General features: G+C 66.4%; 1 protein-coding gene across 4 annotated transcripts in view; it reads left to right on the plus strand.

Annotated features, from left to right (window-relative positions):
- The window catches only part of Gse1 (Gse1 coiled-coil protein), a 303,688-nt gene that overhangs the window by 71,553 nt on the left and 208,490 nt on the right, over window positions 1-23,645 (plus strand). The gene's annotated exons all lie outside the window — the stretch shown is intronic.

A 23,645-nucleotide genomic window follows, 5' to 3' on the forward strand; every position in this document is an offset into this window, starting at 1 on the left:
TCTGAGCCAGCAGACCTCGGTGCCGGCCACCCAGGCAGCTTTGAATTGACTAGTAGCCGCTTTTATAGAAAGGGGGCAGCGGGGATTCGTCGCTGCACGTGTCCCGTAGCCCAGTGTGTCCTGCAGCCCAGCGGCCTCAGCACGCTGATTAGCAGAGGCCCCTTTCGGGGTCAGCCTCCACCGTCCTGGGCATCCTCTTACATACGGCACAGGCTGAGGGCTCCCCAGCCCTGGCCACCACCGGGGACAGGCAGGCGTGGGGCTCTTCCATGTCCTGGACCAGGGGTGCCTGCTCTCCGGTGACAATGCTGTGGCAGACATGGCCTTGCTGATACTCAGGCCTCAGCCACTGTGGGGGCGAGGGTGGGGAGGAGGCTCTCAGACATGCCAGGACAGCTGGTGGCCAGTAGGGGGCAGCAGGAGGTCAGCGCTCTTGCCTTCCAGAGAGCAGGCCACCTGCAAGGACCTTGAGTGTCCTCAGGGGAGGCCCTCGCCTGGCCCGGGGTGGGCCCTGGAGCTGATAGGGCGGCAGACCCCTGAGGGACACTCCCTCCCTGACCCTATCGTGTTCGCAGGGGCCCGTTCCCTGTGTGCCCGGGGCAGGGTGGGCAGTGGGCAGGCGTGGCCAGTGAACCTGGCTCGGTGTCCCCATCGGGGCGGGAGCCAAGTCAGCAGTCACCAAGGAGGGCCAGGAGGGTGCTCCCTGCAGCTGGGGTGCCCGGGGCCTCCAGGTCTTCCGCAGGCGCCTGTGGGGACTTGCCTCCACCTGTCCCTGACCACCTCATGCTCAGGGCAGCCAAGGTGCCTGGGACCCGAGGCTGGCAGCCCTGAGGTTGGCAGTGGCTGGGTGTGGGCAGGGCAGGTGCTCGCCGGGCGGGGGTGTGCCGTGGCGTCGTCTGACTGGCCAGGTCCTGCAGCCCGTGGATGTCCCCAGCCGCCCTGCTCTCCCCTGTGTCCCACCAACTCCGACTGTACTGGGACTCATGTCCCCCGAGTAGCCCCAGCCCCCTGCAGGACGTGCCCCAGGGTCCTTGCCCCTCAGGAGGTCCTGTGCCGGTCCCCGTAGACTGAGCCCCTGGCCCGCAGTGAACTCGGCCTGCAGGTCGGTCAGGGCCCCTGTGTGGCCAGCAGCCCCCCTGGGAAGGGATTGCAAGGCGCCATCTCTGGCCTGTCCCCAGGAGAGCCCGCACTGAGACAGGCCTCTCTCCTCCAGGGCAAGGGCCTGGACGTCAACCTCTGTGGGGCTCCCGAGGAGACAGGCTGGGCCGGGCCTCTAGGAACCTTCTAGAAGCTGGGAAAGAAGGCCTGCAGGTGGGGAGGCCTGCAGTGGGGAGAGCTTGGTCTGGGGACAGGCATGGAGGCCCTCCACCAGGCCCTGGGATCCAGCCCTCCGCTGCAGTGACCACTGGGTCAGCAAAGGCCAGAGGCCTTGCCAGTGGGCAACTTCCCGTTGGTAATACTGGGAGGCAGAGGCCCTCGGGTGGACTTGGATGAGCATGGGAGGCCCCTAGGTGCCGTGTGTGCCATCCCTGGGTCGGGGAAGGAGGTGGCCATGGTGGCCCAGCCGTGCAGAGCCCAGGGGCAGCCTGTGGTGGCCAGTGAGGATGAGGCTCGGTGACCCTGGGCGTGGGGTGCTCGGCTGCCATAGCTGTTGACTTGGCCCTGATGTTGAGCTGCTGTTGGACGATGGGACCGTGTCACCTCTAAACCACACCTGGTGTCCCCACCGTGTCCCTACCTACCATGGACAATGAGCCCTTCGTAGGTCCAGCCAAGCTCCAAGGCTCCAGGCAGGACCCAGGGGCCCGGTGTGACAGCAGAGCTCTGGTGGCTGGGTCCTCCTTCAAAAGCTGCTCGGTCTGTAGCTGGGGCGGGCGGGGCCGGTGGCCCCCGGGCCACCTGCGGGAGGTCCCCGCGCTCCTTGCCTCCTCCACGGCCTGCCCTCTCGCATGCCCTGAGGCTGGCCGGGGTCTCAGAGCCCGTGAACTGCCACCAGTCACCAGGCACTAAGGAGAAATGGCAGGTTCTCAGGTGGACGATGACAAGCTCCCCGGGCCCGGGGAGGAAATCTGTCCGGTCAACTGTACCCGAGGCAGAGGGAGGGCCAGCTGGGCCTGCAAGCCCCTGGCGCTGCCCTCGGGCCAGTGGCCTCCCAAGGTGGCCGGGGTAGTCAGTGGGTGGCTGGGGCTCCGCCTGGCAGGGCCCTGGTGGCCCTCCCATGAGCGATGGACATCAGAGACGTCCATGGCTTACAGACGCGTCACTGAGGGCTCTGGGGACCTCGGCCAGGAGCGGCGTCTTTGGTGTTTCCCGCGTGCCTGGCAGGCGCTGTCACAAGTGTCTCTTCCCACCCTGAACCCTGCCCGCCAGCCTCCTGAGTCACCGCCAGCTGCTCGGGTCACACCCGTCCAGTTCCACGACTCACAAACCGGGGCGGACAGGACGAGCAGCGTGAAGTGACAGCCCTTTAAACTGCAGTCACGTGCCAGGCGCGGCAGCCACGCCGTGACCCCAGCAGCTGGGGAGGCTGAGGCAGAGGACGGCAGCCAGGCAGCCTCGGTGACTTGCAAGGCCCCGTCTCCAAACAGAAAGGGCCGGGACGAGGCTCAGGGTGGAGCATCGGGTCCAACCCCAGCACCCGGGGGAAACGCGGACCCATCCTGGCATGGCCGCCGTGCCCGAGTCCCCGGACCTGCCTCATCAGAATGAAGCTGAGTCCCTCCCCCCGGTTGGGGACCTCCCGGGGCTGCGATGGCCTGCCACAGCGTGGCCTCTGAAACAGCAGGAGTCTGCGCTCTCCTGTTTCTCGGGCTCCCGGGGCCCCAGTGTCCCTTGGATTCCGGCCGCATGCTCAGTCTCACCTCTTCCCCGGGCTCCCCCTGCCTTACGCGTCCCTTCCAATGGAGATGCGATAACAGGGTGGACTCGAGGCCACCCTCCTCCAGGTGACCCGATTTCAGTGATTTACATCTGCAAATCGTCTCCAAACAAGGCTGCATTCTGAGGTCTGAGGGTCTGCGTGACCCTGGGGACACTGTTCAAGCCAGTCACTTGGCCTACCCATGTGACCAGACCCTCCACTGCCCTTCTCCTCCTTTCTTCCCCTGCCTAGCTGCTGGAGAGCAGGGCTCCTTGCTGCTCCTGCCCCAGGGCCTTTGCATCCGCTGTCTTGCCTGGACACTTGGAGCTGTCCTCGTGGCCGTAGATAAGCTCCCTTGCTCTCGGTCCCCTGAGTGCCTGGTGTCCTGTGCATGCCTGGCAGGCACTGCATGTTGATTGCTCACCCTCTGCTGCCTCGGAGCAGCTGAAAGAAGACGTTCTGCTTGCTCTTTGTCCCCAGTTCCTACCACAGCCCCTGGCACATAGTAGGTGCAGTCTCATGACCTAGCTGCAAGGGGCCTGGGGCCATGGTGTAGGGAGGGAAGGGATGGGCTCTCTCCCTCTTCCGCCCAAGCCTTCTCTTCCGAGCCTCGTCTCTGTGTCCACTGGGAGGAGGGAGGAGCCTCCCCTGCCCGCGGCCAGCCATCTAGACCAGCAGCCCCACTGTGCCCACGGGAGGCCGCGTTCCCAGAGGCAGCAGGGCTGTGCCAGGACCATGTCCACCCCCAGTCCTGACCATGGCTCCTTCCTCCCTGGGCAGCACCAGTGACCACTGCTCAGGGCTGGCGTTAGCCGGGGCCTGCACCTGGCCACCTGCAGCCGGGTCACAAGGCTGGGGCTGGAGGTCCCTGTGGCCCAGGGACAGCCTCCATTTCCAGGCTCAACACCACCATTCCCCAGAGGCCACTTGGTGTCCCAAGATGCATGCTCCAGGAGTAGCGCGTCCCTGGCCATCCCTGTGGCCAGCCGGGGTCTGTCGGTCCTGAGGGATCGGCCCACCCAGAGGCTGCTGGCGGCCACAGTGTTTGCAAAGGAAAACAAACCGCCTGGTCGAGGGGGTGGCCGTGGGCCAGCAGCCGTGGGTCAGGGGCCTGCTTCCCGGCCCCCTGGACGGCTCCACAGGACGCGCGGCCGTCTCCTGTTTCCATCTGAGACACTAAGGCCGGTGGCTTCGCGGCCTGGGGCCTGGCTGTGCCCTGCTGAGCCCCGAGCCCAGGTGTGCACCCCGCTCCTGAGGTAGCTGTGGAGGGCGGCAGACCGGGCGCCACTGTGTGTCGCGGTTCTCGCCGTGACGGCCTCGGGGACCAGCGCCCGGCTCCGGGAGGCCGGCCCTCTCCAAGCCCACGGGGCCACGTGGCCCCACAGGGCGGTTTTGTGCCATGACCGAGGCGGACACCCTCCTGCCAAGGGCTGGGCGCTGCTGAGCTTCTGAGCTGGGACCCTGCCCCCCTGCAGCCGCCCTTCCAAAGGTGAAAGGTCAGAGGTCAGGGGCACAGGCGGGCCAGGCGCCTGGGTTAGGTCAAGTTGGGGCTTCCTGGGGGGATTCTGAGGGGAAGGGGCAGCGGTGGCGGCGGCCTGGGGTCTGCAGGCGGGGAGAGGCCTGCGGGGGGCTCCACCCGAGGCCTTTGCGGAGGCCCTGCCGAGGCGCTGGACCCAAGGCCTGGGCGTCCACCAGGCGACACGCGCACAGCGGGCAGGTCCAGGCAGGAGGCCGTGCGGTGGCCGGGTGCGGGTGGCCTCCCTGGGGACGGGGTGCGTGCGAGGGATGGGACCTCGGCTGGCAGCCTGGGCCCCACCACGCTGGAGCCTGCGGTCTCCTACCGCGTGACTTCTCGGGCGCCTCGAGGGCCTGCCCTGCACCTGGACCCAGACCACCTCTGGCCTCAGGGCTCTTCAGTGCCCCTCCAAGTCCTTGTGGTGTGAAGATGGTGGTTTTAAACCAGAAGTCACGCCCTATAATCCGAGAAAGGATCTGGGAAGTCCGTTTTGAAACCGTGCAGGGGTGGAAAAGTGGCCCCGGGGTACGCTGGACACCTGTGTTAGAGCATCGGTCCTTGGAGTGGGGCCCTCCTGGCCTGCCCGTCACACCACCAGGCCTGAGGGGGAGCATGGAGACCCTGGAGTCCCAGCCTGGTTTGAATCCCAGTTCCAGGACTTCCTGGCTGTGTGGCCTCTTGTGCCTTACTTAACATCTCTGTTCCTCTGTTGCCTCATCTGTAACATGGGGATGGTTACTGTCGGGATAAAGGAGCTTAATGCTTAAAGCCGTGCCCGGCTCTTGGAAGTGCTCGCTCTCTAGTGCTAGTGCAGGTCCAGCGCCTGTCGTCGGAGCTCAGTGCTGTGGTCCCCACCAGCCGAAGACCCAGTCACCTGTGACTGTGACAGGCCACCTGGCCCAGCAGTGTCATCGGCCGTGGTTCTGGCTCAGTGAGGCGGGGGTCAGGCTGGGCAGCTGGCTGGGCTGCAGGACCCCCAGCCAGATGGCACCACTCTCTGCGAGGCCGGGGGCGGGTCCTGGGCTCATGCTTCCTGATGGCAGGGCAGCCTGGACGGGGACCACTGGGACATGGCTTTCCTCACCGGGCCCAGAAGTCACCCCGCAGTGCCAGGCTGCCCGGCCCGTGGGCCCAGGTTCCAGGCAGGGGGACAGAACCAGAAGGCTCTGGGAGAGCGTGTGGTGGCCGTGTTTGAACCATGAGGTCACCACGCGTGTGGCTGGTGCTTGTCTGGTGTCAGAGGGCCGGGGTGGACGGACACGGGCAGGTCACCCTTCCCTGCCACCAGCCCGTGCTCCGAGGAGCAGAGAGGCCCCGTGGCCTGCGGTCAGGGGCACCTGGCCTTCCCGCTTGCTCTCACTGTTCTGCAGAGGGGGCTCCCACCCCATGGTGCCTGGCACAGTCCCCTCCTCCAGTGGCCGTGGTGGGGCTGACCCCTAGAAGGCCACTCAGACCTTGGCCTCCTCTTTGCATGGGAACCCACAGCACCGCGGGCCGCGAGCACTCAGAACCTGCCTGACCCAAGCCTGGCCAGTGTCCTGCCAGGGCAGGGTGGCAGTGGGACAGCGGCCTTGGGGCGGCGGGCCCTCTCCAGGCCTCCTCCCAATCAGCCCCCGAGGGGAGGGCCTGGGGTGCCCGGCCTGGGGGGGCCCTGCTGGTCTCGAGCCTGGGGACTGGGTCTCGGCCTGGGCCACCTCCAGGTGGCTGGCTGCAGGAAGGGCCAGCTGAGCCAGATAAAGGCGCAGCGGCCGCGGGAGGCCACTTCCGGACAAAGGAAGCAGGCCCTCCCTCCCCTCCCTCCCCTCCCTCCGGAGCGCTCCCTTTCAAGCTGCAGACGCGGCTTTTCTGCGGCGTTCAAATGGGGTGGGAGGGGCCTGTGCTTCCCGAGCCGCGGGAGGGAGGCAGCTCCGTTTATTTAAAAGGGGAAAAAATGAAACCTGTTCTAGAATCTTCCTGTCACAGTGCAGGTCCTTCCTGGGCCCTGCAGGATCTGCACCGGAGGGAGGTGGGGAGGGACGTGGGGACAGCTCCCAGCCAGCCCGGCCTCCTGCTGCTGTGGGTGGAGGGACCCGGGGAGACCACCCAGACCTCCGGCCAGCAGGAGCGGCCACGCCTGAGGCTGTGCACTGGAGGCCCTGGCCCTCCCTGGGCCCACCAGGGCATTGGTGGTGGCTGGCAGGAGTCACCGGACCCCGACCCTCCCCAGCTGCCTGGGAATGAGGTCGGGGCTGGTCACAGGCCCGGGCTCCCTTCGGTGGCCGGCGAGGCCGGAGCTGGAGGGCACTTTGCTCTCCTCCACTGTGTGGGGGGTGACCTCTGCCAGAGGGCTGCCGCAGGAGGTCACTGGGGCCGCAGCCTGCAGAGCACCAGGTCCCCGGGGGCGACCTGAGGTTGGCCTAGAGCGTCAGCCACTGAGGCCAAGCGGGGACAGCGGGGCTGAGCCCTCCCGCCCTGCCCCTGTGAGCCGCCTGCAGGGGACACAGCCCCCACGCCCGCCCCGGGCCTGTCTCCCGGCTCCGGCTCAGTCCTGGCAGGGCTGAGGCGGCTCCTAACGAGCCCCGGGGGCGCCGCGGGCGCCGGGAGAGGGCAGGAGAAGTTCTCGGTGCCAAGGCTCATTAAGCGCGGCGCTCAGAAGGGATTAGGCGGGAGCCAGCGCCGCCCGGGCCGGTTATTAAAGGCTCTGCAAGGTAAACAGCCGCTTCCTTCCAGAGCCGCACCTGCTAATTAGAGGGCAAGGAACTCATTAAAACAGCCACTCGGGGACCGCGGGAGGGGCTGGGCGTGGGAGGCGGAGGTGCACGGGGACAGGACGGGGAGACCCTCCTCCAGGGTGGTCAGGAGCCCTGGGCCCCTGGCTTGTCCCTCTCACCCTGTCAAGGGCCCCACCTGCCAGGCGCTGCAGTCTCCCACCTGGGCCACCTCTGGTGACAGCCCAGAGGTCGGAACCCGCAAGCTACAGTGAGGAGGACCTGCCTGGCCTGTAGGCGGAGCAGTGGCCAGAGTCTGTGTCCTACTGACCCCAGAACCTGTGACCGTCCCTGCCAGGGCCCAGGGACTCCAGGTCGGGGGGGGGGGGCGGGGGGCGACCTGAGCTCAGGGCCTTGAGATGGGGAGGGCAGCAGAGTGTCCTGTGATGGCCCAGGACCTACAGGGACTGTCCCCCAAGGAAGGAGGACCCCAGGCAGCTCCCAAAGCCTGACGGGAGGGAGGGGCTGCGGGCACCTCTGGGAGCTGGGAAGGGCAGGGCGGAGGCTGCCCGCCCCCCACTTCCTCGCTGAGCCCTTGCAGGACATCTGCCTGGATGCAGGTTCTGCCCCCCACAGGGCGAGCCAGCTGGGGGCCAGGCCCAGACCTTCCTGATCCCCCCTCCCTTCCTACCTCCTGCTTGAGAAGTCCCAGGGTTCTGGAAGTCTGGGAATGGGAATTATCCTTGTCTGGCTTCAGAGCCCCGGGCACTCTGGAACCGTGCAGGGCTCACGTCTCAGAGCCAGGCCTGGGGCAGATGTCCAGTACCACCCCGGTGGGCGCTGGACCAGCTACCCTACTGTGCAGCCTTGGAGGTTAGGGCCGCTCTGAGTTCAGAATCTGTCTGGAGAAATTCTTCCCATCTCCCCTGCTCCAGGGAGGATTCTTAGCAGCAGTCACAAGACACGTGAGGTGTGAGGTGCACACCTGCAATCCTAGTGACCCGGCCGAGGCAGGAGGATGGCAACCTTGAGCCTGGTGAGACCCTGGCTGGAAATACAAAGGGCTGAGGGAGTGTCTCGGCACTGAGGAGCCCCTGGGTTCAACCCCAGGTCTGAAAAGGGAAGGCAGGGGGTACATAGGCCCTGGGACCTCCGAGGACAGGGAGTCCCTTCTCCTTCACGGTGGCCTGTGCCGCAGCACAGCACCCGTCGCACGGCCTGGTGCCCTGGCTGGGCTCTGGGTATCTCCCGGGACCTGCAGTGCACAGCGCCCGCCGTCTGGAACTCGGAGGTGGACTGTCCGTGGCCCCGCAGGACTCGCACCTAGAGGTGGAGACAGGCTCAGCTCCACTCCTGGGGCCTGGGGCTGAGGCTGCTGCTGCCGCCCTTGATATCCACCCACAGCCCAGTGTGAGATCCCCTCTGCCCTTCCCCAGAGCACTGAAGGAGTGAGCAGGGCCCGGCTTCTGGCTCCTTCCCCTGCTGAGGCGCTGCCCCCTGAGCCTTCCCACACCCCCACCTTTTAAAAACAATGATTTTTTATTTTGAGACAGGCTCTCACTAAGTGGCTTAGGGCCTCCTGCCCCAGCCTCCTGGGCCACTGGGATCCCAGGCCTCTCCTCACCGACTCCATTCTGTACTTGTTAGGCCACTTGAACCTGCCACCCTGCAAGAATAGCTGGAGACCTCTGAGTTGTCTCCACTTTCCAGGTGGGAGGGGGTGACTCACCCAGGGTCACACAGCAGGACCCAGGGCCAGCTCTGTTGGGCTGGAAGCTGCAGCTTGTGACTAATGAGATTTAGGGAGCTGAAGCCGCCTCCCCCTTCCCCTCCCGAATCCCCCTCTCCTCTCCCCTCCCCCATCCTCTTTCCCTCCCCCTCCCCCTCCTCCCTCCCCCTCCCTCCTCTTTCCCTCCCCCTCCACTCCCCCTCTTCCCCTCCCCCTCCCCTCCCCCTCCCCCTCTTCCCTCCCCCCTCCCTCCATCCCCCTCCCTCCTCTTTCCCTCCCCTCCCCTCCCTCCCTCCCCCTCCCCTCCCTCCTCCTCCCCTCCCCTCCCCCTCCCCTCCCCTCCCTCCTCCTCCCCTCCCCTCCCCCTCCCCTCCCTCCCCTCCCTCCCCTCCCTCCCCCCTCCCCTCCCCTCCTCCCTCCCCCCTCCCTCCATCCCCCTCCCTCCTCTTTCCCTCCCCTCCCCTCCCCCTCTTTCCCTCCCCTCCCCCTCCCCCTCCTCCCTCCCTCCCCGTCCCTCCCCTTTCCCTCCCCCTCCCCTCCCTCCCTCCCCCTCCCCTCCCCCTCCCCTCCCTCCCCCTCCCCTCCCTCCCCTCCCTCCCCTCCCTCCCCCCTCCCCTCCCCTCCCTCCCTTCCCCCCTCCCCTCCCCCCTCCCCTCCCCCCTCCCCGCCCAGCAGGCACCCCAGAGAAACCAGGCCTGCAGTTGGTCGGTGGCTCTGACTGTTGAGTACATTTCCTTCTCCCCAGGCTTAATTTGCACAGCACGGCTGCAGGAGGGAAGGGGTGGTGCGGGAGGGAAGGGGAGGGGTGGTGCGGGATCCCAGGTTCTCCTGCCTGGCTCCTGGGCTCCGCCTCCCGCCCCTCCCCTCCTGCGGGCTCCTCTCCCCACAGGGTCCACCAGGTCCCTCTGCTGGGTGCTCACAGACCCTGGCACCAGCTCCTGGCTGGCAGCCAGCCTCTGGGGCTGCAGGGCCTGTGGCTTTTCTGGCCACTCCCAGCCTCTTGTGCTCCCAGGGGTCAGGGGTGGTGGCTAGACTGGGCACCGCCTGTCCAAGCATCCCGCAGGCCACTCCCTAGTAGCTGGTCAGGTCCAGCCCTGGGAGCTGGCCCGGCTCTCGTGGGTGTGGGGGCTCTCACTCCAGGGGCCTCAGCTCCTTTGGGGACCCCACGTTCCGCTGCTGCCCGTCATCTCTTGGTGCCACTTCCTGCAGTGGCCCTCAGTGCAGCAGCCCCAACCCGGGGCTCCCCTGGCCTCGAGTCCCTGCCAGCCCTGGGCCCTGCACTGTGGGCGCCAGGATTGGGTCGTGATGGTGGGAACCTGCCCACGCGTCGTGGGCGGTCAGCACCCAGGCAAGACAGCCGAATGTCCCCTGAGGTCAGCGGGCCTGTTCTGTGCCATCTCCCCTCAGAGCAGCCCCTGGACCCGTGTCCCAAGCCCTGGCTCCTTCTTTGTGCCCCCCCCCCCCCCCCCAGTCTGGGCTGATGTCACTTGCAGAGACCAAGCTGAATTCCCAGGGCCTCTCGCTGCTCCCCACGTGCCCTCCTCCTGGGCGGCCCTCGGCTCCTGGGGGCTCCTGGGGGCTCCTGGGGGCTCCTGGTCCGGTGCAGCCTGGGGGCATCTGCAGCGGGCCCTGATTTGCCGCCTGGTGACCCTCGGCCTCCTCAGCTCCAGCTCCTTCTCTAGAAAATGGGACTCCCTGACCCACATCTCGGGCGCTGGAGAGGCAGGTGGGTCCTGGCATGGATCTGGGTGGGGTTGCTAGCACCACTGTGCCACCCAGGGCCTTGGGAGCCTCGGCTGGCTCTTACCCAACCCTGACGTCCTTCCCACGCCTGGGTTGGTAGCTCCACACCAGGACAGTTCCCCTGGGGGACCCAATCTCCCGTCCCCCCCCCCTCAGAGTCCTGCTCATCCTCCAAGGCTGACCTCCCACGGCACAAATGGGACCAGGACACAAGGTGGCCTCTGGGGTGCAGGGGCGACCGTCAGGCTCTGGGGTGCTGAGCCTGGCCTGGGCCACCTGCGGGGACCAGCAGGGGGGCTGTATGGCCCCCACCCCCAGCCCTGTGTGGGCACATGTGGCCCAATGACCCGGCCTTCTCTGGCCACCGCCTGGACGCTGGGGAGGCCCATGCTGCCGGAGGCAGAGGGCCCAGCCCTTTAGCAAGGGAGGGAGTTCAGTCCACTTTGAATCAAGGAGGCCTTTGATCCGCCGAACGAGTCGTTAGTGAGAACTGCCGAGCTGGCACCTGGCAGCCGCAGGGCCTGGCGAGCACGTGCCCAGCGCCCGGCTCCGAGGAAGAGGCGGAGGCCTGGTGCGGCCACACTCCCTGCAGTGCTGGGGACGAGGGGTGGGGCCGCACCCCGGGCTGTGTGGGGTCCTCTTGCCCTGAACCCTCAGAAGAGGTGCTGCCCGAGGCCTCCACAGCCAGGCCACTGGGGACAGGCATACACCCTTGAGACCTCACGTCCAGTGAACATTCACATGGGGTCCCCTGTGTCCCCTGGCGATCCATGAAGAGCCCCAGCGTGTTGACCCGCCAGCCTGGGGATGGCTTCCCACCCGTCCAGGGCTGGGCTGCCCGCCGTCCCTGGGCTGCACACGAGGACAGTCAGGTGGGCCTTGTGCCTGGGACAGGGGGGACTGAGTCTCTCTGCGGTGACAGCACGGGCGAGTGCTGCTCTGCCCAGGTCAGGCCCAGGGTGCCCCTGTGTGAGGACCTGCTGCCGTCCTCTGCAGGCACCAGGGCCCCAGGGTCCCAGGGCCCGGCTGGCAGTGCCGAGCCTCGTGGCTCTCGCCAGCTCCCACCTGGGGATCTGCGTTCAGGGTCCGCCACGGGCCAGGGCTCGAGGAGCTGCCCGTTGCCTCAGGGACTTGAGAAGCTTCCAGGATGCCCCTGGGGAGTCCAGCGTGGACAGGGCCGGCCACGGGGCACAGGGTCAGACCACTGCACCTTGGTGGGCCTGCTCCCTGCCTGGGGCCTGCGTGTGCACGCAAGCCACACAGACGCACCCATGTGTGCATGTGTATACACGTGTTCACACCCACAGATGTGTGTGTACGTGTGTGTCACGTGCCTTCGGGTCCATGTGACGCACCCAGGTCTGCCCTGGCATTCGAGGCCTTCGGACAGTACAGCTGGGCTGCTGCCTGTCGGTCCCCTCTCTTCTTGTCCTCGCTGTCACAGAGCACTTAGGCCTCGCCCCTGGGGACACCCTGCCTGACGGCCACAGCTCACACACCTTTGGGCCCCCCCAGGGGGCTCCCCTGTGGCAGCCCATCGGGAGACCAGGCCTGGAGTGGGCACAGGCCCAGCATCCAAGCAGGAGGAGGGTCAGGGCAGGGGCTGCTTGCTGACCGTCTCCTTGTGCTCAGAGGCCCTGGGTGGTCCTGTGCCAGGTCTGGGGCAGGCGGAGGCCCGTCCGGTGTCTGAGACTCAAGTTCCTCTACTGTTCCCTCTACTCGAGGTGCGGACAGTGCTTTCTATCCTGTTCCCGTTAAGGAAGGACAAAGGGACATCGGCTGGGAGTGCCGTCCCCTCCCCAGTACTGAGGGCTCCCGGGTGAGAGCCAGGGGCTCCCAAATACGGCCTTCCACACCTCCACTCCTCGAGGCCTGGGCTGCCAGGAGCACCCCTAGGACCTCTGCCCCAGCGCCCGGCGGGCGGCCCGCGCCTGCTGCGTCTCCTGGGGCCGGGCTGGCGGCTTCTCCTGTCTTGGGTGATGGAAGGCCAACCAGGGCCCAGATCTGGAGCGAGGCCACAGGTCCCCCACCCCGGCTTCCCACCCTCGGTCCTCTCCTGTGTCCTGGGCCCCTGTGGCTTCTCTCCCTCCCACACCCCACGCTGTGGGCTTGGCTCTCCTGTGGTTAAGGGCCTCAGCGCCCGTGGACAGCGGGCTCCTGAGTGTCCCCCAGCTTGCTGGGTGCTGGGGGGGCGGTTCTGCCTGGAGGGTGGTGGTGTGAACTGAGGACGGTGTCCAGGTGCACAGTGGGCTCCGCGGCCGGCGGCTCTGGCTCTGGCTCTGCGCGGCCTCCCCCTCCACCCGTGGGTGCGCAGCAGAACCTTCAGGCCAGTTAAGGTTCTGAAGAACTCCGCCTGCGCTTGACTCGTGGTGGCCACGTGACCTAAATGACATTGAATAAGCATCTTCGGGGGTGGCCCGGTTTCCTGGAGCAGCCCCTAAAGACCAGGCTGTGTTCCCAGCCCCGTCTGCTCTCCTGTGAGATGGGCGCCGTCACTGTGGCCCTTGTACAGAAGAGGAAGCTGCGACCCAGAGAGGTTTAGTCACCTCTCCGTGGCCACACAGCCCCGTAGTGATGGCGTGGGCACTCGGGGGGCAGCTTCAGTGGCCTGGAGCTGCTGTGCTGTGTGGTGCACTCTCGGGCACGAGCCCAGCTTCTCCGCTCGGGGTCCTGGGTTTTGGCACTGGCAGGCGCTCAGTGGGCAGCACCAGGCCTCTGTGCCTGGTGGCCTCCACGGGGAGTCAGTACCACGTGTCACCCGCTGGTGGCAACCGGGCTCCGGGGCTGTCGAGTCCACCCTGATGCACTCTGCTGGCCGCGCTGCCCTTTGCCTTGCCTGGGGCCTGCTCCTTGTTCCGGGATTTCTCTGAGCTGCCCCCAGCAGTGCTGATCCGGCTGCCAGGACGTGGCCCCTGCTGTGCCCGCCAGGACCTGGCCCCCACTGTACCCTTCTGGGTGCTTCCGTCTCTTGCTTCCTGCTTTCCTTTCCCCGTCCACTCTTCCGGGACTCACTGCAGCCCGTTTCCCCCTAGCACTTGCGGGACGCCCTGCGTCCTGCCCTGCTGCACGGCCTTCCCCAGAGGCAGGGACGGGCAGCGGGGAGAAGGGGACTCGTCTCATCTCTTCTTTTTATTTCTGAAACCTGAGTCTTGGCTGGGGATGTAGGGATGGAGCGCTCGCCTAGTGTCCCCGAGGCCCCGGGTTCCGTCCCCAGCACATGCCTGTGTGCACATGCACACGCACACACACCCGCCCGATAAGACACGGTGGTACACCCTCAGTCCCTGCTACTCTAGAGGCTGAGGCAGGAGGTTCACTTGATCCCAGGAGTTCGAGGCCAACAGGGCAACACGGCAAGTCGTGTGTTCTCCGTATCCCAGTGTCTGTCTCTTAATTCCATTCCCAGTTTTCCAAGGAGTCTCCACACTGCTTTCCAGAGTGGCTGCACCAATTTGCAGTCCCTCCGGCAGCGTGTGAGTGTGCCTTTCCCCCGTCCTCACCCGCACTTAGAGTTGTCTGTGTTCTTGATGATTCCATTCTGACTGGGGTGAGGCGGCGTCTTGGGGTGGTGTTGATCTGCACTTCCCTAATTATCAGGGGTGTTGAGCGTGTTTTCATGTATTTGTTGATTGATTGTCACCTTCCGAGCAGCGTCTGTCCAGTTCCTTGGCCCGTTCGTTGGTTGGGTTGTTGATTTTTGATGCTGAGTTGCTATCCCACTCCTTGGTCTATACCAAAGGACTTAAAGTCAGCATATTACAGTGACGCAGCCACATCAGGGTTCAGAGCAGCTCAGTTCACAGTAGCTAAACTGTGGAACCAACCTGGATGCCCCTCAGTAGATGAGTGGATAAAGGAACTGGTGTCTATGCACACGGGGATGCTACTCAGCATTAAGAGAGTGAAATCATGGCACCTGCAGGTGAATGGAGGGAGCTGGAGAGTATCCCGCTGAGTGAAGTGAGCCAGTCCCCCAAACCAAAGGCCGAGTGTTCCCTCTGATAAGTGGGTGGTGATCCGTGAGGGGGAGGGCATGGGAAAAATGGAGGGACCGTGATTGGTCAAGGGGGAGGGAGGGTGGGGAGGTGCGTGGGGGCAGAAGGCGGTGGAGTGAGGGGGACGTCATGACCCTGGGCACGTCTGTGACCGCACACTGTGAACAATCAGAGACGCGGAGTCGTGCTGCAGTTGTGTACGGTGACTCCCGATGCGTCCTGCTGCCATCAGGCCTAGTTGAAACAGTAAGTTCATTAAAAATATGCATGTGTTGGCCCCACGGCCTTTGCTGGCCGGGCTGGGCGTCGCTCAGTGGTCAGGTGCTCATCTAGCACCCCGCGTCCCTGGTCCACCCCCAGCTGGTCAGACGGCGCCCGGCTCCTTCCGAGGCCCTCTGCCTGTGGACCCCGTGCCTTCGCCGGTCTTCCTCTGGCCTGCGGTGCCAGCCCCTGGACAGAACGTGGCCTGGGGCAGGGTCCACTGGACACTGGGAAATTAACTAGCAGGTCTGCTCTGTGCCCTTCGAGCCTCAGCACTTCCGGGGGCTGACCAGACGAGCCTCCTGGGTCGAGAAGGAAGCAGACTGGCCGAGTCCTTCCACAGGGGCCGGCGGGCGTCAGAGACCCTGAGCCCTGTGCTCCTGGCTGGGATTCTGGGCCGGGAAACAGGGAGGCGTTCCCGGTGGACAGGCCGGGGCCTCCGCAGTCCCTCGCCTGGGACACACGTTGATCGTGTCGGTGCCTCCTCGTGGCTGCCCTGGGGTCGAGGGGACCAGAACGTGCGGGAGGTGCCCGGGCTCCTGGGCGGTGGGGATCCCATCACCCTTCCACACCCAGAATGGAATCCTGCTACCGAGGACCTCTCACGGACGTGGACGAGGCCGGACGAGGTCCAGGCCCCCGCGCCCTTCACCTCCACTTCCTCACCTGAGAGTCCCCCACCTGCCTGCCGACGCCCCCAGTGAGCCCATGGTTGGGCCTTGGCCCTGCAGGTGCCCGGGTCACACCTGGACACTGGGACCCTGAGGGCTGGCAGTGCGTCCTGCTGCTGCAGCCTTAGGGGACAGCGTGGGGGTCTGCAGGGCCCAGAGCCCGGCCTTCCTGCCCAGCACGGCCGCTGGGGCCTGTCATCCAGGGCAGGGCCAGGACACCCACGGCCGCTGGGGCCTGTCATCCGCCCGACGTGCGCGGCAGGAGCGGCCCGGCGTTGATGCCCATCAGGGCCTGCCGTCCTGGCGCGAGCTGGTAAAGGGTGTAATTTCTATCAACTTCAATTAGAGCTATTTTTATTTTCGTCACCCTGAAGACTTTCCCTGCGGTGAAGCTGCCATTCTCACTGGAATGCCCTGCGAGGGCCGGAGGAGGATTAATATCTGGTGATCACTTGGCTCACGGCTGTCGGAGCCTGATGAGCCGCCCGCCCCGGGCGAGGTGCTCAGCCCCTTCACGGGAGTCCTGGTAGGTCCCCTTGCAGGAGGCAGGGCTGGGGAGCTGAGGCCACGGGCCAGGGCAGGCGGACAGGCCGGGCACGCAGCAGTGGCCCTGTGCCGAGCAGGCCAGTCCCAGAGGTGGCGCCTGCAGGGTGCACAGCCCGCTGGGCAGAGGGCACCTCAGAGAGGAGAGCAGGTTCGTGGCCGTGGCTGGAGGCCCCAGGGAGGTGGGCGGGAGGACACTGGCCAGGAGCAGGGGCTGAGCAGCAGCTGGGTGGGCAGGTGGCCCCTGGGTGTGCCGAGGTGCCCTGGGCTCTGCGGGGTCGCCGTCAGGGCGCACTGGCGAGGGCTGTGCAGATGGCCCCATGCTCTTGGTGACTCTGCAAGTGTCTCCACAGCAAGAGTCACGTCCAAGAGGCAGACCCCAAATTGGAGCAGTCCCTCCTTGGCCCAGAGCCCCCAGGGCTCCCAGCTCATGCCAATGAGGCCGGAGTCCTCCCGGGGCTGTGTGCCCTCCAGATGGGCCCTGTGCCAGGCTGGGTCCTGCTGCAGGGCCTTTGCACTGCCTGCCCGCTCTTGGGCACTGTCCCCAGGCCCCCGCACGGCTCCTTGTCAGACTCCCGTGTGTCCCCTCTCCGTTTGCTGTCTTGGGGACGCCATGCCAGGGCCAGTGTTACAGGGTGTCATCGAAGGGGGCTGATGACCTGGGGGCAGAGCTGCAGCCCCTTACCTGAGGCACTGGGGATGGAGGTGACAGGTCACACCCAGCTCTGCTTGGGGGGTCCTGGACAGAACCCAGGGGAAGCAGGCAGGTCCTTGGCAGAGGAGGAGACCGAGGTTCCGGGTGGGGACTCGTGGACCTGGACCAAGGCTGGTGAGCAGGGCCGTGCCGCTTCCCCCTGGAGCCCTGCTGTGGCCTGGGGCTGTGATCGTGGTGAAGCTGAGCCGCTGAACAGAGACCTCGAGGGCTGCGGAGCCGGAGGTCCCTGCCCCCTGCCCGGCCTGGGAACAAAGTGTGCAAACGCGTTCCTGCCTCAGGGCCCTGGGCTTGCTGTTCCCTGACCTGCAACACCCTTTCCCGTGTGGCCGTGAGTCCGCCTTCCTGGGCACAGGTGGCCTCTCCTCAGTGGAGCCAGTGTGGGGAGGGTTCCATCTGCCCACGGCCCTGGCTCTCCCTCCTGTTGTGCAGAGGTGGACACTACGCACCCTTGGGATAGCAGGACACTGTCCCCACAGCAACCAGGCCGTCCTTACGGTGGGACTTAGCTGTCTTATTGCTTCTGTGTCCCAGGCCTGGGCCTGGCCTAGCACGTGCTCAGTTAGTGTCCATGGGATGGACGGATGAGCAAAGGCGGATGGATGGAAAGGAAGGACAGGTGGGTGGACGGACACGTGGGTAGGAGAGTCTGTAGGTGTTGAGTAAGTAGATGGGTAGATGAGTGGATGGACAGGCAGACGGACCAGGGAGGCGTGGTTGTCTGGGGACGAGAGTGTCCACATGTGGGTGAGAGCGAGCTGGGCAAGGTCATGTGCCCTTGACGTCATGGGGAGGGGTTGGAACGTTGGCAGAGGTTTGGCAGGAGGGCTGTAGCGGTTCACAAGGCCCCCTGGGCCCGCGTGGCAGAGGTTGGCAGGGCTGTGTGCCCAGACGCCAGCAAGAGGAAGGGAAATGGGCACTGGTACGGGGGGCCCCGGGGGACAGCAGTGACCCTGTCTGGGACTCAGCCTCTCTCGCTCCGCTTGACCTCGGCTGCTGTCCCCCTGAGCTGGGCTCTTTCCCTCCGGACACCCTGGGAGTGACCTGGGCCTGCTGGAGGGGACCCAGGCTGGGGGCGTATGTGACTCAGCTCCAGTTTCCCCAGCGTAAGTGGGTCTGCCCAGGCTGCCCCTGCCCCCCAGAGCCTGCCCCTGCCCCCCCCACACAGAGCCTGCCCCTGCCCCCCCAGGGCCTGCCCCTGCCCCCCCAGGGCCTGCCCCTTCCCCCACACACACACAGAGCCTGCCCCTGTCCCCCCCAGGGCCTGCCCCTGCCCCCCCCAGAGCCTGCCCCTGCCCCCCACACAGAGCCTGCCCCTGCCCCCCCAGGGCCTGCCCCTTCCCCCACACACACACAGAGCCTGCCCCTGCCCCCCCAGGGCCTGCCCCTGCCCCTCCCAGAGCCTGCCCCTGTCCCCCCCAGAGCCTGCCCCTGCCCCCCAGAGCCTGCCCCTGCCCCCCAGGGCCTGCCCCTGCCCCCCGCAGGGCCTGGGGGGCTCCAGTCGCAGGCCCCCGGGCGCCAGGCCTGAGGCCCGAGACACAACCACCTTCTTTCCCTGTCTCTTTCTCGGCTGGGGGTTGAATGGGCACTTTGCCGCTGAGCCTTGTCCCCGCCCTGTTTTGTCCTTTAGTTGTGGGTGGACACAGTGTCTGAGGAGCTGAGGATGGAGGCCGGTGCCTCCCACCTGTGAGCCAAGTGCTCTGAGCCCCGGCCCTGGGCCCCTTTCAGTGTTACCCTGAGGCAGGGTCCAACCCGTTGCCAGGCCGACCTTGAACTTGGCATGCTCGTGCCTCGGACTCCCGTGTCGTGGGGATGACAGGTGTGGCCACCGCGCCCGGGCAACAGACCATCTTCTCCAAGTCCTGGCCCCGGGCCGTGTCGGGCCTCTGTTGTCCTCAGGCCGGTCAGTCCTGGTGTCCCCCTCCCTGCAGCCCCGAGGTGAGGAGCGTCCCCAGCTGCAGCTCCTGCCCAGACGGCGCCCCCCGCCGAGCGCCAGCCGAGCGCCCTAATTGCTGGCGCAGATGTGGCGCTGCGGCTCCCGCGTGGCCGCCGTGTGCTGGGAGCGTAATTAGCCCTGATTACTCATTTGCTGGGGGCCGTGTCGACTCCATATCTAATAACTTCCCAATTACCCGGGCGCCGCTGCACGTGCGCCAGCCCTTCCTGGTCTGCTTCTCGGGGACGCTGCGGTGGCAGCTCCGTTCCGTCCCCTCTCCTGTGGCGTTCTCTGCCAGGACGGAGCGCCACCCCACAGACCACGGCGCTGTCCAGCACGGGTCCTTTGGCTGGGCTTCAGCGCCGGCTGCGGCGGTCAGGATGGGGTGGGGTCGGCAGCAAGGCTGGCCTGGGCTTGTCTCCTCTTCCTGGTCACTGTCCTGTGACCTGCGAGTGGCCAGCAGGGATGGGGCCCCAGCAACCCTGAAGGTGCTCCTCGGCCTGGCCACCACCCTCGCTGGCCAGCTCCCTGGGGACGGAGCCACCCTCCGCTCTGCACTTGGCGTCTTGCCTGCATTTGGCTCGTCCTGGGGGCAGAGCGAGGGCACTGCTGTGACCTCGTGTACCGTCGGGCCAGGTCGTCCCTGGTCCTGCCCTCCTGTCCCTTCTCCCTTCCTGGCTTTGCTCAGGAGGTCCACCAGCCCTAGCCCACCAGCAGACCTGCCCCGTTGTCCACCGGCGGCCCAGATGCCTGAGCCCGAGAAGGCAGCAGGTGGCTGTGTCGCCACCTTAGAGTGAGTGGGCTGGGGTTAGTGAACACCTACTGTGTGCTGTGCTGGGGTTGCTGGTGGTTACTCAACACCTACTGTGTGCTGGGCCCTGTTCCAGGCCCGGGTACCTGGCAGGGGACTCACTCTCGCCTAGATGCTCAGCTCTGACTTTGACCGCTGAGTGACCTTGGGCAGCCGACTTGGCTTCTCTGTGCCTCAGTTCTCCCCTCTGCAAGGGGGAGGTAAGGAAGGATTGTTGGGGTGACTGCATGAGCTCTTGTGTAGCCCCCCTCCCAAAAGTAGAGACTGAGGGTCAGAGTGGTTGAGCTTGCCCGGTGGCTCCCAGTCCCGCCAGTAGGTGAGCAGGGCCTCAGGACTGCAGCCCACAGGGCCAGCTTCCTGGCGTCCACCCAGAGGTACCTCAGAAGACAGCACGGGTCGGGGAGCACAGTCCTGTGGCTTTGGGCTGTTTGGATCAGCCTCAGGGACCCTGGACGGTCATGGGCTTCGGGGCAACAGTGGGCAGAGGGGCCTAGGAAGGGCCCTGCCAACTGGAGACGGAACTGCCCCGGTGCGCGAGGGGACCCTCTTGGCCAGGCCACGGAGCCTCCCCAGCACGCAGCCCTCGATTCTGTTCCTGGGCCCTGGGCCTGCTCCACTGGCCCCCAGCACTTGCCCCCGGCTGCTGCCGAGTGGCTCCCTCAGTTCCTCTATCGTCCCTCCTGGGGGTGGCACCATGTCCACGCTCCAGGTGACACAGGGGAAACTGAGGCCTGGGGTCTGCCATCTCCTCCTGGGGGCAGCGGCAGGACCCACGGGCTCCTGGGCAAGCAGCCTGCGGTCCCCCTGGGCCTGCGGTCCCCCTGGTCTGCGGTCCCCCGGGCCTGTGGTCCCCCTGGGCCTGCAGCTGCTCTGGGTCCTCAAACAAGCGTGACTCTAACCCATGGTCCGCGTGTCGCAGCAGGATGGGCCTGGACCAACGATGCGGACCGAAAGAGTCCCCACGAAGGGCTGTGAGTGTGGTTCCAGGTCCCTGCGCCGACCCCAGCAGGCGCTCCACAGGACAGACGGGGTCAGGGGTGCTGGGGAGCGGGGAGGTGGGGTGACTCTCAGGGACGGGGTCTTGGCTGTGACACGGTGAATGTGCTGAAGTGACCCAGGCGAGGTGGCCCGACTCTGGATGTGCATGACTTAAATGGACGAGTGGGCCCTGGGCTTGACCCCCCAGCTGCAGACAAAGAAGAAGTGGACGGATCGGAGAGTGTGAGGATTCCACCTCAATACGATGTAGCCCCAGGTCCCCAGGCTCAGGGCCCCGCAGGGGATCAAATCAATTAGGTAAAACCGGGTCCCCAGAAGTCACGGCGTGCCCTCGGGGCGGGTTGTGGCGCCCTGGCTCTCCCTGCTCACCAGCAGCCCTGCAGGAGACCCCAGAGCACAGGGCCTGGCGGGCAGCCGGCGGGTGGCCGAGGTCCCCTTTATCCCGAGGAGCCTGGGAACCCACACGCTGCCCGTGGTGCCCAAGCAGCCTGGTGGCACTTCTGCAGCCACTCGCTCAAAGCCGGGCCTGCGTGGGCCGCGAGGCAGCTCTGAAAGGCATGGTTTCCCGGCTCCCGGGAGGGGACCAGGACAGCTGGCCCCACGTAACACACCTTAAGTGGAGACAGGCCTCGGCCGACCCTGGCTGAGAGCTGTTGTCCTCCGTGGGGACCGTGACTGGCCATCCGTGTGCAGGCTCTGGCCTTGGCTCGCGTCCGCGCTGAGAACCGTCATCTTCCCCCTTCTGACCCCCGTGGCGGCGGCCACGCCTGTGTGCTGATACTGCCCCGAGTTCCTCCGGAGTCCTGGGTGGAGCCGGCCCCAAGGAGGGACTGGCGCCTCGTCCTGTGTCAACCACCCAGGGCACAACAGACAGGGTGCCAGGGACCCGCAGGGCCAGGTGCTGCTGGAGCTCTGGGGTTGGGTGAGTGACATGCTGGCATCTATGCCAACCGCGCTCACAGTCACACTGCTGGCCGGGGCTTCTGCCCAGGGTCTCCCCCGCTGCAGACCCAGGCGCCAGCCGGCCACAGCCTCCGTGGAGGCTCAGCCAGGAGAGAACCAGCTGCCTCCTCCCTCGGCGCCAGGACTCCCTGTCTGGGCCACGGCAGGGCTGGCGGCCCTCGGCGCACACCTGCCATCCCTGGGTGGAGCCCTGCCCTGGCCACGGCTCGCCCTGCTGCCTCCGGGGTAGTCAGGCCTCGAACCGGTCTGTGGGCCCCTGGGGAGGGCCCGCCTGCCCACCCGGGCAGCACCAACAGGACACCGTGGCACGCTGGGCTCTGTGTCTGTGGGACGACGGCCCCGTGGCGTCCTGAGCTGGCCTGTCCCCCTCCTGGCCCTCCTCCCTTCCAAGCCCGACCTCCCTTGAAGATCTTGGTCGATCCGCTGCTGGGGAAGCCCGCCCGGCCTCCTGCTCCCGGGAGTCTCGCACCCCGGGCTCTCCCCTGCTGCCCCGGGCTCTGCCCCACCTGCTGCCCTCTGCCCACAGCCACGCCCCTCCTCCGCCTCACTGTTGACGGCCCCGGACAGCTGAGCCAGGTGCCGGTCACTCTGCACCCTCGTGGCGAGGGAGCGTCGGAGGGTGGACTGTGGGTCTGTGCCTGGCACGCGGGGCTCAGGGGCTCTTTCTCCCATTGGCTGCTGGGCCTAGAGCTGATCTGGGCGCCGGGCAGCTCCTGACCACACCCTGCTGGCCGACTCCCACCACGGCTCCTCCAGGGGCCATCGCCACCCCACAAGGTCCCACCGCCGCCCACTCCCAGCAGGACCTGGCCCCTCGGCTCAGGAGGGAAGCAGGACCGGCAGGGTCCAGACCACCCAGGGGCTTGCATGAGATGCCTGACTGACCTCCAACGCTCCCCGGCAACAGGAGCCCCGGCTGGCCCATCCAGCCGTCCTGGGATGCATCAGGATCCCAGGATGCGGCAGCCTGCGCCTGGTTTCCTTTAGCGCCCCCCTGGCAGGAGTCCCCGAGATGACCCAGGGCCAGGCGGGAAGCAGCCAGGTCTCTGCGGGGGGACGTGGGGGGCACGTCTGTAGGGGCTCAGGCCCCGCCATGCTGCGGCCCACCCTGACCCCAGCACGGGATGCCCCGCCCGGGCCGCCTGCCCCCGCCGCGGGGAGGTTTGCAGGGCTGTGGTCTGGGCAGTCACCATATGGATCCCATAAATCAAAGCTTCCAGGAAACAAACGGTGAATTTATAGTCTCGCGCTGTGGGGCCCGTGGGGCCGCTGGCCGGGGAGTCCTGACCAGCGGCCGCTCAGGCACTTGGGTTTTATGGCACTAATCCCTGAAAAAACATGGGATCAGCATCAAGCTGCTTCCCGCAGCCAAGCTGTCTCTGCAGCTCGTCACCAGGAGGAGGGTCACCACCCCCCACCGCCCCACAGCTCAGTGGGCCCCCCGCCCAACCTGGCAGCGCTCAGCTGGCCCCGCCCCCAGCAGGAGCCAGCCACCACCCAGCTCTGAAGCTCCCTGACCCCCTGCCCTGATGGGGTTTGGCCTCAGACTGCTGCCCCCAGCCTCGGATTCCCCCACCTGTGAAGGGGACAGACAGGGCTGTGACCGTGGGAGGGTGATAACAGGTGTGGGGAGGAGTGGGGTCCTTTAATGGGGAGAGATTCCTTCTGGGGTCAGGAGAAAGTTCTGGAGATGGACGGGGGATAGTACAACACTGAAAATATGCTGCTATGAACTGGGCATTTGAAAATGGTCTGCCTGGCTGGGCACCGTGGCCACACCTGTGATCCCAGTGACTGGGGAGGCTGAGGCAGGAGGATCACAAGTTTGAGGCCAGCCTCAGCAACTTAGCAGAACCTTGTCTCAAAATAAGAGGGGCTGGGCCGTGGCTCAGTGGAGGAGCGCTGACCCAGCGCTGGCCCAGCGCACTGGCCCCGTTTTAACCCCCAGAACGGCAGAAACGAGGTCAAGCTGGTGAATGGGGTGCGGGTGTGTGACCACACTTTTTAACAGCATCCAATGGGTGGGGGCTGGGGAGACAGGCGGCCTCTGTGGGTGTCGGTGAGGACGGGGTGTCCTCACGGCTGGACGCACTAGTGGGCAGTCATTGCTGAGGTCCACACAGACCTGTGGGCAGGAGGCCCTGGCAGTCTTGGGCACCGCGTCTCTCTCCTCAAGGACACGGATCCCAGGGCCCAGCTCTTCTGGGTGTCCCCAAGGT

This window comes from Marmota flaviventris, chromosome 18 (genome assembly GCF_047511675.1).
Source record: "Marmota flaviventris isolate mMarFla1 chromosome 18, mMarFla1.hap1, whole genome shotgun sequence".
Classification (NCBI taxonomy): Eukaryota; Metazoa; Chordata; class Mammalia; order Rodentia; family Sciuridae; genus Marmota; species Marmota flaviventris.